At 30.5% G+C, this 6,766-nt stretch overlaps 1 pseudogene; it reads right to left on the bottom strand.

The window, feature by feature from the left end:
• Nucleotides 1–1,167: 1,167 nt before the first annotated feature.
• On the bottom strand, nucleotides 1,168–1,990 carry LOC100854153 (molybdate transporter 2-like; annotated as a pseudogene).
• Nucleotides 1,991–6,766: the final 4,776 nt, after the last annotated feature.

Genomic DNA, 6,766 nt, shown 5'->3' with positions numbered 1-6,766 from the left:
TCTATATTGATATGTCTGTATAATTTTACATTTTTCTTATAGAATAAATAAAATTATTAGCAATATTTTTATAAATATTTTAGGTCATGAAGGGAAAAGGTTATGAGATAAAAAATGAACTTATAAAGTTTATACAAGGTGGATAAAGATGTGAGGAAGAATATGAGACATTTGGTGGAGTAAGAGACTCGTGGTTCATGGTTAAAGTATAAATATAAGGGGTGAGGAAATATGAGATGTATTGAGAACTCAATAATTGTATTTGGTTTATGTCATTTATAATATTCCCTATAGTATAGTAGAATAATTCTTTCTTATTTGTGGATATAGACATGATTTATCGAATCACATTAAAAGTCCATGTATCTTTGTATGAATTGTCTTACCTTTGTATTCTTAAATTAACATTGTTTGTATTAAAACTTTCGTCGACACAACAATAGCATTAAATCTCAAGTTAAAAAGAATAAAGTACATGAGATAATGATAAAAGAAATTTTAGTTGAAGGTAAAGTAAAAAACATAAATAGAGGGAACGATCATGAGATAAAGGTGGAGTTGTAAAAACTACACAAGATGAATAGAAATGTAAGGAAGATGAGAGATAATCGATGAAGTAAGAGAATTGTGGTTTAGAGTGTAGACATAAGGAATTATAAAATATGAGATATTTGAAAACTCGATAGTTGTATCTGATTTCTGTCCCTTGTAATATTCTTTATGATATAGTGAAATAATTTTATCTCAATTGTGGACGTAGACATGATTGGTCGAACTATATTAAAACTTCTTGTATCTTTATGTGGATTATTTTATTTTTGTGTTATTAAACTAACATTGTTTACATTACAATTTCCATTGGCATAACAAATTGGTATCATAGTTTATAATGAATATTTTTATAAGAGCTAAAGGCTATGTTTGGTTCCCGGAAAATGCAAGAGAAATAAAATTGGAAGGAAAGAAAAAGGTAAAGAAAGTAATATAAATTTTTTCGCTTGTTTGGTTATCCATGAAAAATTCAAGGGAAAAAAAATTATTTTCTTTTGTTTGGTTAACTATGAAAAAGAAGTCAAGGAAAAATAAAAGGAAAATAAATTCAATAATTTGTCTGGTTATCAATTTATAGAATAATAAAATAAATTTTATATTCTTATTTTCTAAAAATCAGAGGAAGAACCCAATTTTCCAATCTTCCCAGAGATGGATTCTAGATGGACCAAATCGAAGATCCTTCACAATTGAAGGGTCTCGAATAAAGCAAAGCACCAAGCCTAGTATAAAAACAATTAAAGCAGTTGGAATTGACGACATAATCCGCAATCTCCGTCGCACACGATGACAAGAGCGATTCACAGAATCATTTTATTCTTCATGAACACCCAAGGAGATAGCTTCATCGCCAAAATCACCAGAACCAGTGACCAAGACCAAGAACAGAATAGAGAAAAGGGCAAGTGCGATTTTGTCGAGGTCGAGCCAATTTCTAGGTGGATCGGATTTTCCGGAGGAAAAGTCCTGGTTGTAACGGATGTATTTGATGGCGGAGAAGGCGAAGGCGAGGCCCTAGGAAAGCTGGACGCCGCGGACGATGGGGAGGGGGATGAAGCGGTAGAGGAGGGACATGAGGCCAGTGGTGCCAAAGATGAAGAGGGTGGCGGCAATGGAGAGACCCGCGACAACGATTTGGGGGAGGGAGAGGAGGGGTTCGGAGATGGCAACGGTAGCGATGGACTTCATGGGCTGGATAGGCATTGGGATGCTAAAGAGAAAGTCGGTGGAGATGTTGTATAGAGCCGTGAAGATGAGGGTTGTGGAGAAGTCCAGGTGGTTGACCAATGTGAGAGTTAGGACGATGGGTATGTAGGTGCCCAGGTTGCCCACAAAGCCCCCGAGCTCAACAGAGAGTGGTTTTGAGACGGAGGGAGCTAAACCACCGCCGACTGGGGCGGAGGAGAGGGGTGGTGGTGGAAGGTGTGTTGTCAGCCATGAAGGCAGCGCAGTCAAAGTGTAGCAAAGGACTGAGTTTGTGAAGAGCGCAATCGGTGAATAGCCCGATAAATTTTCCCTAACTTTTTCCTTCTCTTTTTCTCTTATTTTTCTCATTATTTTTTAAGAAAAATAGTAGGGAAAATATCATGATATGTTCCATCATATTTTCCTTTATATTTTTTTTCCATCATATTTTCCATGTAATCCAAACTAAAGAAAATAATTTTCCACATGATTTTTTTTTTTCCTTTCCTTAGCATTTTACGGGAATCAAACATAGCCAAAGAGAATAGGGTATACAAGAGGATAACAAAATGATTTTTTGTTGTATCATAGTTTATGATGAATATTTTTGGAAGAGCCATAGAAAATACACTGTACAAGAAGATGGCAAAAAGAATTTTTATTGAAAGTGAATCCCTTATATCATGGAGAGATCCAAGGTGAAAATGGTTGAAAAGTGTCACAAGTTCTTAAGTAATATAAATTTATTTTTGTAAATAATATTATATAAAATGAGAAAATAAAGGTTTTGCTTAATTAAGAAAAACACCTAAAAGGGGGGAGGGGGCGGTGAATTGAGTTTTTTAAAAACTTTTTCAACACAACAAGTTCAAGCATAATATAATAAAAAAAATAAAGAGATAGAGTTAGAGAATTCAAATTCGGATTTTATAGTGGTTCGATACTTCCTTGCCTATGTCCACTCTCCTCAATCTCCTAACTGAGTGAGGGTTCCACTAATTTGAAATTTCAACCAAGCTTCCAATCTTTTTACACTTGGATTCCGACTCCAATGGGCTCTTACACAATATCTTCAAGATTCAAACCTTTTGAAGGCTTTAACACTTAGTTTTTACAAGAATGAATCCCTCAACCTAGCTTAAAGATAGCTCAAATACAAAACAAAGTTAGGATAACTCACAAGGGTGCACTAAAAGATATGCAAGTGACGATTTAATGCACTAAGAAAGAAATTAGAGCTTTCAGGCCAAGAACAAGTAGGTAGACAATTGATTGCAAATGTTCTTTATGTTATGAATGAAGTGGAGCTCTCAATTTATAGGTTTCTAAGCTTGGGAGCCAAAAACAGCAAAAGACAACCTCAACCAGTCGAGCTAGGGGTTGACTGGTTCACTAGCCGTTGGAGCATTTAATGTTTTGGCAGGTTATCGTTGCCTCAACCGGAGGTCGACCAGACCTTGACCGGGAATGGGTGAACCTCAACCGGGAAGAGGAAGCTACTGGATGAGAGAGAGTGTTTTTGGCACTCCTCGACCGGACCTCGACTGGACAAGGGTAACCGGTTGACTGGTTTCCCAACCGGTTGAGCCGGTTGGCCAAAACCTCGACCGATTTAGCCTTTTGGCCCCGAAAACCTATCCTTTTCAATTCCTTTCTTTTCTAACACTTAGGCAAGGTCTTTAGGTGAATTAATATGCCAATTTTAAAACGTTTTGCCTAAGGTACATTTGATAAAACTCGGGTTTTAATTAAATCAGAATTTTAAAGGATAAACCAAGTTTTCAAAGATGCATGAAACGGTATGAAAATCCTAAGTGCACCCATGCATTCTTTTTACATTTGTTTCCTATGATCAAAAGTTTTCCAAAAGCTCAATCTTGTATCAATTTGGTCATTTGATGAATTTTCGAATTTATACCTGAGATTCTTTACCATTCAAATCAATTAGTCACTTAACCATGATTTATTATCATCAAAACCCGATCAGGAGAACCCTTGGGTTAACATAAAATATTTCCTAAATTGATATGTTATTATAATTTTAGATTTCCTTATAGAATAAGGAAGACTATCGGGTCATGAGATGAAAATAAGCTTATAAAGATTATATAAGATGGATAACAATGTGAAGACATATGGTGGGTATTCGTGGTTTTAGTGGGAAAATGATGTTTGGGAAACTCAATAGTTACATTTGGTTTTCGTATTTTATATAATATAATACAATGATTTTATTTCATTCCTGAATGTAAGCATAATTAACTGAACCACGTTAAAACCCATATGCCTTTGTGTAGATTTTTATGTATTTAAATTAACATTATTTATATTAAAGCTTTTTAATTGATATCGAGAACAATATTACAAAAAATAACTAAAAATGCTTTAAATTTGTTCTTAAAAACACACATTCTCAAAACATATTTTTAAAAACTGTTGTCCTTAAGAAAATTTTCAAAACGTGTTTTCTAAATTTAAAAATATATTTTTTTATTTTAAAGAACAAAAATATTTTCAAAGACAATGATTAAACATATTCTTAGTTTTCTTATAATACATTACAATCGTTTTTTTATATTTGACATTGAATATAATTAAATTACTCTTAAATGTTCTAAACTTCATAAGGACAAACAAAGAATGGAGGATGAAGAGTTATAAATGGTTTACATCTTTTAAAATAGAAATATTTGGTTAAAATGGACTAAATAATTCCTAAATTGTGAATCTAACCATTTCCACATATTTTTTCTTAAAAAATAACCAATTGTTAACATAAATGTCTTTTGTCATTTCAAGTATTTACATATAGATTTTAAAAGAGAGAGTTATTTTTATAAGAAAATAATAAGTTCATTTTTGTCCAAATAAGGTAAAAAAAAGGGTAAAAGGTTAAATTTCAAAAATTGAGTTTTCAAAGACCTTTTAATCAAATAACCTTTTAAATTATTAAATGCTCTAAACTTAAAAAAAGACTGAGCAAAAAAGTGAGGATGAATCTCTTTCTAACTTTCATTTTTTCGGAAAACAAGATAATTTTTTAAAAATAACTTCCAAAAATAAAATTTTATTTAAGAACTCTAATATGAAGAATAAATTTCTCAATTTATTCTCCATAAAAAAATACTATACGCTTGTCACTTATATTCAATACAAAAGTTTTCAAAATATTTTTTATATTTTCAATTGTTATTCACTGTAGTCTACAAAACACAACTCAAAAGACCTCAAATTTATTTCAAAACAAACCCTCAAAAAATTGTTTCTATAAAAAAAAATTTGTCAAATGTATTTTTTAAGTAAATTATTATATGTTTTGAATAATATAAAACTATTTTTAAGCATAGTTTCTAAATTTGTCCTTGGCTTTGTTATAATATTTTTCTTTTCTTTTTTTTCTTTCCTCTTTTAAAAATTATATCAACTACGCATTTGTAAAGTTAGAATCAATTAAACATTTTACACTTCAAAGGAATCGGTGTTAGCACTATATTTGAGTTAAATGATATTCATTTTGTTGATGAAGATGGGACAATGGTTTTTTATATGGTTATGATCAAAAAATTTTTTCCTATTAGGCCAATTTAAAATTATTTAATTTTTATATAATAGAGGAAAATAAAGGAAATAAATTTGAAAAAGCATATAAAATAATTTATTAATTTTAAGTTTATTTTTTACTTTGTTTTTTTTTTTTTTTTTTTCACTTTTCTTCTCTATTTTTTTTTTCCAATTTTTCTAGAATAAAAAATAGCCTTTATGTATTAATTTTTTAGACTTAAATAGTTAGACCTGTTATTTCTAACTACAAACAACTATAACCATTTATTGAAAATTATTAGACATTAATTGATATTGATTTTGTTGATGAAAAACAAAAAGGGTGAAATTATTTTTTATAATCGGTTTTTGTTATGTTAGACATGATTACAATTTTAAACCATTATAATCATAACCCACTTAACTATTTATACCAAGCTATTAGAACCATTCATAGATCTAAATGTTAGAACAATTTATAAAGTATAAGGAGTTATCATTTTTATAAATAAGTATCTTTAATTATTTATATGATGTTCCACATTAGATGAGGGAAAAATTTTCTCACATTATATAAGTATGAACTTCTTTTAATAATGTAAATGTGTTTTATAGTTATGAGGTCCCTTGGACCCAAAGTGGACAATATTTACATGATTGAAAGGTACAATATTTGAATTAATAGATAATATTTTCTTTTGTATTTGTATGAATTGAAATTATTACATTTCAAATTCCTTCCTACTTCCTTCCAAGGAAAATCCCGAAGTGGATCTCTGTCAAACTTATCCATGTGGTTATGCATTCTTTGAATAGAAATCTATTTTTTTAAAAGATCCAAAACATTTGTGCTTTGGTGGGTCTCTGAGACCCTTTTGATAACCTATGTTGTGTTGAAGGGATATCTATATGATCCGATAGATTGAGTGAAGCTCACAGTAGCAATCATAGGTCCTATTTTAGTAGCTCATTTAGAAAAGGAATCAAATGAATCCATGCTGATTTTAAGCTTGTAATAAACTGACATTTTAAAAAATAATAAACAAAATTGACATAGCATCTGTATATTAAACAGAAAATCTGACTATTGATATATTTTTTCCACTGAAGCTAGATTCTTTAGTAAAGATTGGAAGACATGGCTAATCACTTTCAAAGCCAGCAATTGACTACTATGAACCATCTCTGCAAAAATACATCCTACATAAATAGAAAAAAAAAAAAGAAAAAAAAAAACAAAAAACTCATGAATATGTCATTACCCTTTCAGTTACTGGTTTGAATTATATTACCAAAATTTTTTATGAGTAGGTCAAACTCTTTAGGAAAAATGTTAAGTGAGGGGAGTAATGGAGAGGCTATAGAAAATGGAGTCAATATATATAAGGAAGTAATTGGTATTTTTTTTTTAATTTATTGAAATTAAGTAGTGGAAAATAATTAATGAGATGGTGGAGAAAAGGAGTGGAGCAGTATCCAAGAGAATTTT

Source organism: Vitis vinifera, chromosome 7 (assembly GCF_030704535.1).
Source record: "Vitis vinifera cultivar Pinot Noir 40024 chromosome 7, ASM3070453v1".
Classification (NCBI taxonomy): Eukaryota; Viridiplantae; Streptophyta; class Magnoliopsida; order Vitales; family Vitaceae; genus Vitis; species Vitis vinifera.
This window is presented reverse-complemented; position numbering and strand designations above follow the sequence as displayed.